At 38.2% G+C, this 12232-nt stretch overlaps 1 protein-coding gene across 1 annotated transcript in view; it reads left to right on the top strand.

Moving 5' to 3' along the window:
• The window catches only part of LOC149156938 (isoleucine--tRNA ligase, cytoplasmic-like), a 322103-nt gene that overhangs the window by 228685 nt on the left and 81186 nt on the right, over window positions 1-12232 (top strand). The gene's annotated exons all lie outside the window — the stretch shown is intronic.

The following is a 12232-nucleotide window of genomic DNA, read 5'->3' as shown; positions in this document are numbered from 1 at the left end:
CGCCATGACTGCGTGAGGGTTTCTCGTAGTGTTAACTGTTATTACCTTCTCAGTGGATATGGACACTGGATGATCAAGATCATTTGGGAAGTACCGATGCCTCTCTTGCACAATCCTTTTCTTCAATTGGTCCAAGGTAACATTACATACATCCATGGTGCCCTATCTTCTGGCGGAGGGGTGATCTCCATTTCGTTGAATGGGAGATGGCTGTCGATAAGAGGAGGTTCTGATGGAGTACCTGGTTCATTTGTAATGGGTTCAATAACATCCTATTCTTCCAATTATTCTTTTATCTCCTAGGCCATCTATTCTTCCTCTATAATCTGTACAATTTCTTCCACCTGTGATCGCTTCTGTTGTTTTGCATCTTCTCTTCTTTTCCCATCCTCTTTTGCTTTCCTTATTTATTCTTTTGCTTCTTGCTTCTGTTTGAGCATGTCACCCTTTTTCCACTTTTCTTCTTCTTCTTCTTTATGTGAGCGCTCCTTCTCTCTTTGGCGCTCTTCCTCCTATTGCTTCTTTGCCTCTATGGCACCTTTGCACATGGGATCACGTTTAAACTTCGTGCTACGTTTTGCTATTGGATCATGCTTTATCTTCTTCCTAGGTATTGCTGTGTTCACTTAAGTAGTTGCTACTTGTTGTATTTCCTCCATCTGTATATCTGGAGCCTGTGGGCTTTGAGAGGGACCAACCACGTCTCCTGGTTGCTTCTTTCTCAATGCATTGTACCAATTCTTAACCTTTTCATCCTCAGAAGTAGTCATTGGTACATATGGCCAGGTGTACTATATCTTATCACAATGCTGCCTGCACACCTTTCTAGGATCATATCTGTGAAAATTCAATGTCCCAAAATGAAGATGCTTGAGTTCTTCAATTTCAGGTTCAGCTGCCTTAAGGCTCTTTAGCTCATAAAGTCCAATCTATAAAGGAAGAGTGGGCCAAGGAGCCTTTTTCCTCCTATGGAGTTGTGCAGACAGTCCATTATTCAATTGATAGGCTACTTCTTGCAAGACCACCTTGTTGGTCACATATCTTGGCATAAGGTGAGGGGCTGTCTGGGACCCAAAACATCTAATGTTTGTGCTCTGTGGTGAGGCAAAGCAATCTGCAATGTCATACAGTGCCTCCACTTGATTGGTCATGCAAGGAGGATCAATCTCATAGATCATCTAGTAAAGTACTACAAAGAAATGATCTGCCAACTTTTCATAAACTCCTCAGAAATTGATCTCTGATAATAATCTACAATGGAAATTGATAGGTAGCTTTTCCTATAGGGTCTAGTTCCATTTCTTGCCTGTGAAAGCATATCGAGCGTAGATCCCATCTAGCAGATAAGCTGACATATAAAATTCTGGTGCTTGCTCTGCTTGTAAGGCTGCTTTGGCTTGCTGTACATGATAGTGCAACCCATGTAATCGTCCACACATTGCTATGACATACCAATAGACCATTCTCAAGGTTCTCGTCGGGTATACTGCACTTGGTCTCTGACGGAATCTAACAGGCTCTTGGCACCAGGATTTTATGATCTCTTTGATGTTGAGATTTGACCATGTTGGATAAAACTAAGTGTTTGCATATTCTCTAGGCTTTACCATCTTATACTAAGAATGCATCTTGTGCGGATGGTAAGTGGCAATCTCCTTATTGCTTTCATTGCGTAAGATCAAATTGGTGTTATTCATGCACAACAACATCTATTCAATGGCTTCGACACAAGGCATCACTAGGAACTTGCATGCAACTCTGTGTATTCTAGACCTTTTGATGTTGACGAAAACTTCCCTGCCCTGCAAATCTTTAGGGAATTGTGTAACGAATAAAGTTCATTCTTTAAGTTAAATACTCTAGAACGTTTGGAATATAAAGATCTCCATTGAGATACAAGAAGATATATTAAAATGTATGAATAAGAATGATGATACAATTGAGAGTGAGGGGCTTGCTTATATACAATCCAGGTGTGCCTTTATGAATGGTTATTTCTCCTTAGACATGCCTCTTTGTTAACTAATTATTACTTATTTACATATCATTATGTTTATTATTTATTATTTATATTTAATACTTTTACATAATTATATTCATAACATTGCCTTCCTCTTCAAAAAGATTTGTCCTCAAAGCTTGTTGATGGAAGGGCTTGATCTCTTTTTTCTGCTATGAATGTCTTCTCATTTCGGGACAGCCATCTTTGTCGATACAAGTTGATATGATCCTTAGAGTGATATAAAAAATTGTCGCACGGAGGAAGGATCTGACCATCCTAAATTAATCTTTTTTCAAATCTTTTGATTACTAGAAACTTGTGATGAATTGTTATCACAGGACTGAGTTGTGCGCACTTCAATATTCTTCAGAACATAAGTTTGTTGTTTATGTTCTGAGTGACACAGATTCATAGATTGATTGAAATGTCTATTCTTGTGATTCAGATGTAGATAAAGAGTTTTTTGGTTTCCCTTGTCATGTGTGTGGCAAGATTCTAATTTACTTCAGGTTTCGATGTTTACAAAATCTTCACATGGAATTTCCTTCATCTCAACATCTGAGTGTGTTTTTTCTTTAATTGACGTGTCTTCTTCTTGAGTTGTGATATTCACTGGATCGATATTCATTCCATTTTCTTCAACTTGGATTGAAACGACTGGAGACTTCGATACTATTTGAAGATGTTCTAACTTGTCAATTAGTGACTTCTTGTCACATTTAAGCTTCTTTATTTGTGTAAGGAGGTTTTGGTTATGATTCCTTAGGCGTAAAACCTCTTTGCTTTCTGGATTGTTGATTTTATTCTTAGTAGCCTCATCATCTTTTAAACTTTTGATTTGTTCTAATAATGTTTGATTAAGGTTCTTTCAATGTAAATTTTCTGCTTCTTGTTCCAACAAGTGCTCTTGAATTCCTTCTTTATGGCCTTAGCTTTCTTGACTTGTTCGAGTAGTTTTTCATTGTGTTTTAAGAGACGCGAAATTTCTTTGTCTTTACCAGTGTTGCGAAAATCGCGATAAAATTGGAAAATCGTGATTTTTTGAGTTTAGCGATATTATCGCTCGATTTTTATGATATTTTTTTGAAATTTTTTTTGGGGAAAAATCTTTGGAATTTTTTGTTTGTTTGTTTACCTCCTCCAGTTTTTTGATGATGAGGAGGAGGTGACACAACCTACCTAGGCTAACCCTGTCACCAGTAGAGGACGTGGTCTACCTCCTGTAGCTCTTAGTTCTTCAGCTTCTAGAGCACAACAGAGTCAACTGCCAACTCCACTGGCATCTACATCTATAGGGGTAGAGGAAATCAATAGTATTAGACTTTAGTTATTTGGTTCATTTCATTGTATATGACATTATGACTCATCATATGAGATACATTATTATATTTTTTGTTGATATTTTGAGGTTGAGTTGGGACTCAGGAGTCAGGACTTGCTACTGAAGACATCATACACTGTTATGTGTGATGTAGCACTAGAAATGATATTACACATTTTATATATTAGTTCTTCTATCATATTTATGTGTTAATGTATTTATTTTATGTTGTAGATGCTTTAGATATTAAAAAAATTGAAAAAAATTAGTATTTTTGTATGTTACGATTTTTTTTCCCGATTTTTTCCCCTCGCCAATAATACCCTGATAGCGATTACTGCAACATTGGTCTTTACTGAATATGACTTCTTCAAGCTCTTTTTGCTTCTTTGGTATAGTTTCTTTATTATCTTGAAACATTAATTCCGAAATATCCTTGAAGTCTTCTGACGAAGGCTTTATCGATTTTGACTTCATTGTCACATCCTAGAAGGTGGTCATCTTCCTCTTGTAAGGAAACATCAAAATATTTTTCTCTAAGTTTAACATGAACGTACCCAATTCTTTTACCGAAGTTTGACCCAAAATGATGTCAATTTTTGGGTTAAACATAGTTACGACATAGAATTGAGAGGTGCATCCAAAGTGATCAATTATTACTTGTAAGGTACCAATTCTTTTATCCAAGTTTGACCCAAAATGATGTCAATTTTTGGGTTAAACATAGTTACGACACAGAATTGAGATGTGCATCCAAAGTGATCAATTATTACTTGTAAGGTATTAATTTCATATTCTTTTTTGCCAAAAATATCTGTTCTTTCTCCTATGTTTGACTCTGGAATTTATAGTTGATTTGCCACATTAACATTGATGTAATTTTCCTCGTGACTTTTGTTGATAGTGATATTAATCTCGGTGTTCTCTTTTAATGTAATTAATCTACAATCTGCAATTGGAATACTTTTATAGGAAAATTTTGCTTCCTTTCCTTTTGAATTAGACTCCATTTGCCTTTTTCGAGTTGAAATTGGGGTTTTTGAAGATAACACCTTTTTAATTTCTATAATAAAATATTATTATAACCTTGTGCAAAAGTACTCTTTTTCTTGGAGGAGCCAAATTTTTTTTTTTTGGGTCCTAATTCGTTTAATGGACAAAGCCCTGAATAATAAAATTGGCGAAACAGAGAAACTCCAACTTTGTGTAGCGAAACGCTTCAATTGTGACGTCAACAAGGTTGACGAAGGATTAATGGCCAAAGGCAGGATCATACTGGTTCTCTTCAGCGGTTGAGCATCTAGAGGATCGAACAACTCTGATACCAATGTAACTATCAGTCTCTTTGCTTCAATTTCCCTGGTAAAAGATCTCCTCCTCAAATCCGGATTTTTCTTAGCTTTTAGGTTGAACAAGATAAGCCTATACTTTGCCTTCAACTTCAGGCTGCCATCAGAACACTCTAACTTATTATACATTACTGTCTCAACAACAATTGCAACTCGTATGCGATCGAATCTCCTTACCCTCTCGAGCTCCTCGCCTCGGGCTTCGTGAACTACTTTGGAGAAAGCCTCAAGAAGATTCTCTCATACTTTGTTTCGCCATTGATCGTTACATTTAGCAGTACTTGGGAGTTCTGGAGGAACATTCAAATTAGATTGAGATGATAATTCTAGCTGCCGAGGTTTCTTTAATTCATTATCACCTCTGGCCTTAACTGTAACAGATTTGTCTTTCTTTTCTTCTAACATTGTGGCTTTCTTTTGATCATTCCATTTAGCCGTAGTTGGGATCTTTGGAGGGCAGTTTGTATTAAATTCTGGTGATAATTCGAGCTTGCTTTTTTTTCCTTCCTTATCAACGTTGACCTTATTAATTGTAAAAGATTTGGCTTGCTTTAAATATAAATTTGTAGATAATGGTTCATTACGTTTAATCGTACTTAGGAGTTTTGGAGGGCCCTTTGGATTATATTCTGTTGATAATTTTCTCCTGGCTATCTTTTCTCCCTTCTCAGCATTGATCTTAACTGTGGCAAATTTGGCTTGGCTGTCTTTTGACTCTGCAGATTAGTTCCCAATGTGACTTGGGAGCTTTGGGGGGCAATCAAATTAGATTGAGATGATGATTCTATCTTGGGTGTTTTTACTACATTATCACCACTTAAAGCCAGTCAAGTCAGTGAGGTTTGGTCCAATCCTGAACAGAACTATGTACACCCAAATTGTTTTTCAAGTGACAAATATGTTACACTTAAAACCAATGGTGATAATGTAGTAAAATAACCCAAGCTAGAATTATCATCTCAATCTAATTTGATTGCCCCCCCAAAGCTCCCAAGTCAGATTGGGAACGAATTTGCAAAGTCAAAAGACAACCAAGCCAAATCTGCCACAGTTAAGATCAGTGCTGAGAAGGAAAAAAAGATACCCAAGAGAAAATTATCAACATAATATAATCCAAAGAGCCCTCCAAAACACCCAAGTACGATTAAACGTAAGGAACCATTACGTACAAATTTAGATTTAAAGCAAGCCAAATCTGTTTCAATTAATAAGGTCAATGTTGATAAGGAAGGAAAAAAAACAAGCTTGAATTATCACCAGAATTTAATACAAACCGCCCTCCAAAGATCCCAACTATGGCTAAATGTAATGATCAGAACAAAGCCACAACATTAGAAGAAAATAAAGACAGATCTGTTACAGTTAAGGCCAAAGGTGATCATGAATTAAAGAAGCCCCAAAATCTAGAATTATCATCTCAATCTAATTTGAATGTTCCCCCAGAACTTGCATGTGCTGCTAAATGTAATGATCAATGGCGAAATAAAGTAGGAGAGAATCTTCTTGAGGCTTTCTCCAAAGTAGTTCACAAAGTTGAAGGCGAGGAGCTTGCGAGGGTAAGGGGATTCGATGTGCGAGTTGCAGTTGAGACAATAATATTTAATAAGTTAGGGTGTTTTGATGGCACCCTGAAGTTGAAGGCGAAGTATAGGTCTATCTTGTTCAACTTGAAAGCTGAGAAAAATCCAGATTTGAGGAGAGTTTTTATCGAGAAATTGAAGCAGAGAAACTGATCGTTATGACATCAAAAGAAATGGCGAGTGATGAGAGAAAGTTTGAGAATGATAAGATAAAGAACAAGGCACTCTTTCATTGTGAGCGTGGTGTGAAGAAGGTTGCAACAACTACTGAGTTTAGGTGCGGGAGATGTGGGAAGAAGGACACTGAGTACTATCAGTTGCAGACGAGGAGTGCAGAAGCGAAGCCCATTTTGTCCAAGCAGCCACAGAGTTGAAGCCCTTATGGACGAAACTGATATAGGGAAAGAAGTCAAAGCCCTTCTGGACTAAACAGGTACAAAGATAGGGGTTATGATAGCCGAGATGATGGACGTGACAAATATGACCGTTTTGGATATCATAAAGAGCAGATAGTGATTTACCGTTGACGGAAAATCGATCATTCAAACATTGTAACCCTGGTCAAAAGGCGCGACGTTGGTTCGATTACATAATTACATAGCTCCATTACAGAGTTACGGTCGATATAGATAGTTCCATTACCAAGTTATGGTTGATATAAATAAGTGCGATGGATACACTGTGGTCATTATAGTGTGGGTCGAGTTTTGCGTTGTCATGATAGCGTGGCTTGATACACGTTACATCATAGTTACAACTTACATTATAGGGTTGGTCGAGTTTTTGGTCATCGTATATCTGATGGCTTCGATTCATTCATGTCTAGCAACATTGAAACTGCTGCCTCTGGTCCCAAACAAACAAGGTTTGAGATAGTTTCAAATCTAGATGATGATGAGGATCTTGTCATTAGAAACACCAGTGTAATTTTGCCTCTGAAGAGAAATTTAGAATTACAATGTGAGAAATTTGGGGTTAGTCAGCGATACCCGTTGGAAGTAGAAGAATTGGTACTGTTTTTTTTGATCAAGTAAGAGTAGGACCTTCTATTAAGCTAGCCAATTATACATAATTTACATGAAGCCGCACCCGCTCTGTGAGAGTTCAACAGTCAGCAGGGCAGGTAGAAACCAAACCACTCACCCAAAACCATGAGAAGCCAAAACAGGAGAAACCGGGGAGAAAACACCAAACAAGATAGGGCAAAAGAACATCTAGTAGTGCTGACATGCACCAAATGAACCCTGAACCCAAATTGGTACTGTTAGTTATAGTTACATTATTTAATTTAAAAAGAATATATATATCAATGTGGAAAAAGTCGAAGTTGGGATTAAATCGGCAAGGGTCCAGAAGTTGAAAACGTCATTAAAGTCTGGAGTTTTTTGAAAAAGTTGGCAAAATTAAAAAAATAAAAAATATTCATTTTTAAAAAAATCTCGACTTTTTCAATAAAATCCCGACTTTAAAAAAAAAAAAAAAACTAAAAAATCATTAAAGAAACTACCTCATTCGCGATTTTTTGGAAAAAGTCCCGATTTAATCCCGACTTTTCAGCTGGGAAAAAATCGCCAAAAAATCAGCCGATTTAATTGCCTAGCCAAAAAAATCGCATTTTGGGGATTTAATCCTGATTTTTTCCACACTGGTTATATATATATATATATATATATATATATATATATATATTATTTAATTAAAAGAAAAAAGGGGTTTGCAAAGAAGGGAATCAACATGCCAAAATGACGTATGCAACATGAAAGAAATTATTATCGATAAAGCTTTGAGGACAAAGCTTCTGAAGAGGGGGCAATGTTATGAATATAATTCATAACAAATAAAATAAATATAAATAATGTAAATAAGAAAAAATCAAAATAACGATTGTGTTAAATAGTTGTTAGGTTAAGTGAAAAGGCAATGCTAAAAGACATGCTTAGCCATGAAAGGACACCTGCCTAGGTATATAAGCAGGGGTCTCATTGTAACATTCAATCATCTCTTGTACATTATATATATATATATAATAAATTATTATTACAAATACATTTGTGTATTTACATTTAAAAGTCAACAAGCTACAATTTTGTTGCTTCAAATTGCTTTTGCATGAAAGTATCCTTAATGTCCTTCCATGAGACTTTGAGATATTTGTCTATAACGCACTGTGTATTTGTAAGAATAGGAACTGTGGGCTTGACAATTTCCATTGCCTCCTCAGTACTTGCTTCTAAGGTTTCTTTTGAGATAGTTCGATGGGTAGTAGGAGGCATTGCTTCAGCAGATTATGAGAGAGAAATATAACTTTTATCTGGAACACCCATAGGTGGAAATGCACTCATGGCGAACAAGAATTTGTTTCAAGAAATTCCCTATCTAATACATGCAAACTTTTTAGAAGACAGTGACAAAGGGAAAATTTGATCTAGCTAGGAGCTTAAGCCTATCAATGATGAGACGAGGTAACTTAATCAGTCGCTGGAAGTAAAAACTGCATCATGACAAGAGGAGGGTGCATGTTGGAACAACAATGGAAAAGGGGGCCTACTTGAGGCTTGATGATGCATTGTGTGCTCAAGGAGAAAGAGGGTGAGGTTGGCAGGGCACAGTTTGAAGGCACAAGGAGGGCAGACTGAAACTTGTGAGTGCTCTATGCACTCAAGAGGAGCTAGTGAGGGCATAGGGTGCACAAACAGTGGGCAAGAGGGTTGAGCTTGATGCTTGTTGATGCGCTGTGTGCTCAAGAGAGAGAGAGCTTCTTGCTGGGCACAATTTTCAAGAGGAAGGGATCCTTGTTTCTCCAGAGTGCGCTCTGAAAGAAAACTTGGTCTTTTGGGTGCAATTTTCCATGACAATGGGGCTCTGACTTCCAAAAGTGTGCTCAAGCTAGAGATGGGGTCAAAATCTGCTAATTGAAGACCAATAACAAGTTTGGATTACAATAATAATGAGAGGAAGGGTCTGCAAGTATTAATAGGTTTTTTTGCAATCATGACCAGAGGATGAAAAGTCGTGGAATGTGAAGAGTTACAAGAAACACTTCTTGCGACAACAAAATGACACTTGTAGAAAGAAGAATGGTTGAAAACATCACTTAAGAAACTGAAACGTCAGCAAGGAAAACAAAAGCGACAACAAGAATGACAAAAGTAATCGAGAAAAGCAACGTACACAACTTACTTGTGATCACGATTGAAGAGAAAGCTCCTTGATGCAAAGAAGTGCGCTCGACCTAGAATGATGAATGATTGTGAGAATGAATGATTGATGGGCTGATTATAAAGAGATTTTACATGGAAGGCAAGTTCATGCATGCCCGCCACTTGTCGATTGATGAGTTAGTTAGTTGCATGAAGTGGAGTGGGCTCCTATTTTCTAGGAGTGTGTTGAACAAGCCGAAAGGAAGGGCGCATGCATGAAGCACAAGGGTGCGCAGTAACTGCTGCTAAGGAATGCACTCCAACTAGGAGAAAGAGGGCGCAATTGCTGAGAACAAGGAGTGCACTCTCTTTGCTGACCAGGAGTGCGCTCAACTATTTGAAGAAAGTGCGCCCACTAAGAGTTAAGAGTGCGCTCTTTCCTAAGGAGGGCGTAGTTCCAACCAACAATAGCTTTTTGTGATTGCCAAGTTAGGAAGGTGTGGTTTCTCTATGGGAGAAGTTGTGCTTTTCTTGCTTTTGTGTGTCAAGCATGTTTAGCACACAAAACTAGTCACTAAGTCAAAGAAAGCTAGCGCTTTTCTATCTTAGAAAGATAACTCAAGTGTTTCTAAAGATAGGATGCCGACCCTTAGGAAACATTGATGTAGGAAGAAAAATGACACTTAGGGACCTTGCAAAGATAGTCGACACTTAGAAAAGCATGAACAAATAACAAGACGACACAAGAGGGCTTGGAACGACATTTCATGTAGGCTACAAAAATGAACTAGGCAAAAATTTTGGAGGGTCGTTGTCACAGTGACACCATGATTATTTGACCTACAGTTCTCTATGGATCTGAGATCTGGGGTCCAAGTTTGGTATAAATAAATTGGGCTTAGACAGAGAGAATTCCACAACCTATTATCTAGGTAGAATTCAGGGCCCATCCATTTTGTCTTGACGTCATCTTCCACATAGTCTCTTTCCTCCAAAGAGTTAGATCTCTCTGGGACTCTGCAGTGGGGAGAAATAATTACACCTACTTAGCACTTCGTTCCTCAGAGGCCCTCGCTTCAAATCAATCAACAAGCCATGCTTGAGGGTGGTTTTCTAAGGCATCTTGACTCCTTCAGACTATGGCCATTTCCTCGAAGCATCTTCCTCCATTCAAATTCTCTTGTGATGCACCGAGCCATCTTCTGCTGACTAAACAAGCACTGAATCAGTCCATTAGAGAGGATACCTATCGGCTATACATTTAGGTCACATGGATCTCACCTCCTACAAAGCTTGGTTTGAAGATGTCCTTCTATTTGGAGCATTTTCTAGATCTGCAGGATGGCGTCATCATCCGACCCCCTTACTTGCGCCAACATTGGATGCACTCACTCAGGATACCCTTGGAGCAACTTCGTGTGTTTGCATCGTCTTAAAATTGAAACTGACCATCATATCACTTGGTTGAACAAAATTTGCTAGGTGTGCTACCTACAGGAGCTAGAGACTGAGTGCCACCACATCTTCAGGTGCCCTATTTACTATGTGATCAATGGATGTTTCCATTGTCTCTACAGGGATTCTAAGTGCTCCCTCTACTTCTTTCTAATACCAGGACCAAAGCTGCCTAGTCCTCTTTATGAGGGAGATCTTTACATATAGATCTCAAGTCTTGCACGCCTTGACTCACCCTGGGATTTCTAGAACTATTACTTCGTGCTTCCAGGTTGTTTTGTTTCGTCTGATCAAAACAATAAGCGGCATGAAAAGTCTTAGTATGCAGCAGATGGGAGAAGGTTGAGAGCTCGGGGTTCACCGCAACATCCCCCCTATGAGGCAAACATGTATCTTTGAGACCAACTCGTAGATGTTGTATCATGCCTCAATCAATCTATCCTCAAGGAGTTAGAGGTAATGGCTCGAGACAGAGACAATGTAGGGTGCCTCTTGCTCGCTAGACCTCCTCACATCTACAACACAATGGACAAAGAATAATCGACAACTTCTTCCTTTTGGCCTCAGATATTAGGAATAGTCCTCGCTCCTCTACTCCCCCCTAGGATCATACAGTTGGATTTTCTGACGGTTTTGTAGGACCCAGACAAGGAGACATTGCCTTGTTCACCTCCCTTGCCATCGGTCATTAGATTCGTGAGATGCTGAAATCATTGTCCTCATCTTCAACTCCCCTCTGCTTCTTTGGAGTTACACAGTCTAGCAACAAATATACTTCATATTTCTCAGTTTTGGTCAGTTCATTCGATTCTATTCATTCTCTAATTGTACTTTTATCTCATTCTAGTCTTATTCTTAGTCATATATTAATCTTTTTAGCTTTGGAGTTACAATGGAGTCACATTGGTCTAACATTTGCTTATTTTAGTGATTTAATGCTTGATTTTCTCCCTTTTCATTTTGGATTTGAGTGACCTTTACTTTGCTCGAAAAATGTGCCACGTTGCCTCATTTAACCCTAATGGTTTCCCAAAGAGAAGTCGAACCCCCTTTAGTGATGAAAACATGCTTGGAAAGGAACTTTGAGAAGGGCGTTTGGGTGCTTTAATTTGGATATGATTTGGCTTGCCTTAGAGATTGCAATGTAGCTTTTGCCTTGCTTTGAAGAATGTGAATGTTGTCTCGTGGAGCTCAAAACCATCATGAATTGTGAGACTGCCATGAAGAATGATGGCCATTTCCAAAGAGATCTGCATACATAAGAGAAATGGTCCATCTGGGGAATAATGATAAGTGTTCTAGTACAATAGTAAGATGGGTGTTCCACCTGTTAACCCCTAAATTCGCCCCTTGCAACTTTAGAGGGTTAAGGACCAACACATTTT

Source organism: Pinus tabuliformis, chromosome 9 (assembly GCF_031772625.1).
Source record: "Pinus tabuliformis cultivar Carrire ecotype Pingquan chromosome 9, CPIR1, whole genome shotgun sequence".
NCBI classification, from domain to species: domain Eukaryota; kingdom Viridiplantae; phylum Streptophyta; class Pinopsida; order Pinales; family Pinaceae; genus Pinus; species Pinus tabuliformis.
Note: the sequence above shows the minus strand (reverse complement) of the source record. Positions and strands in the feature narration are given on the sequence as shown.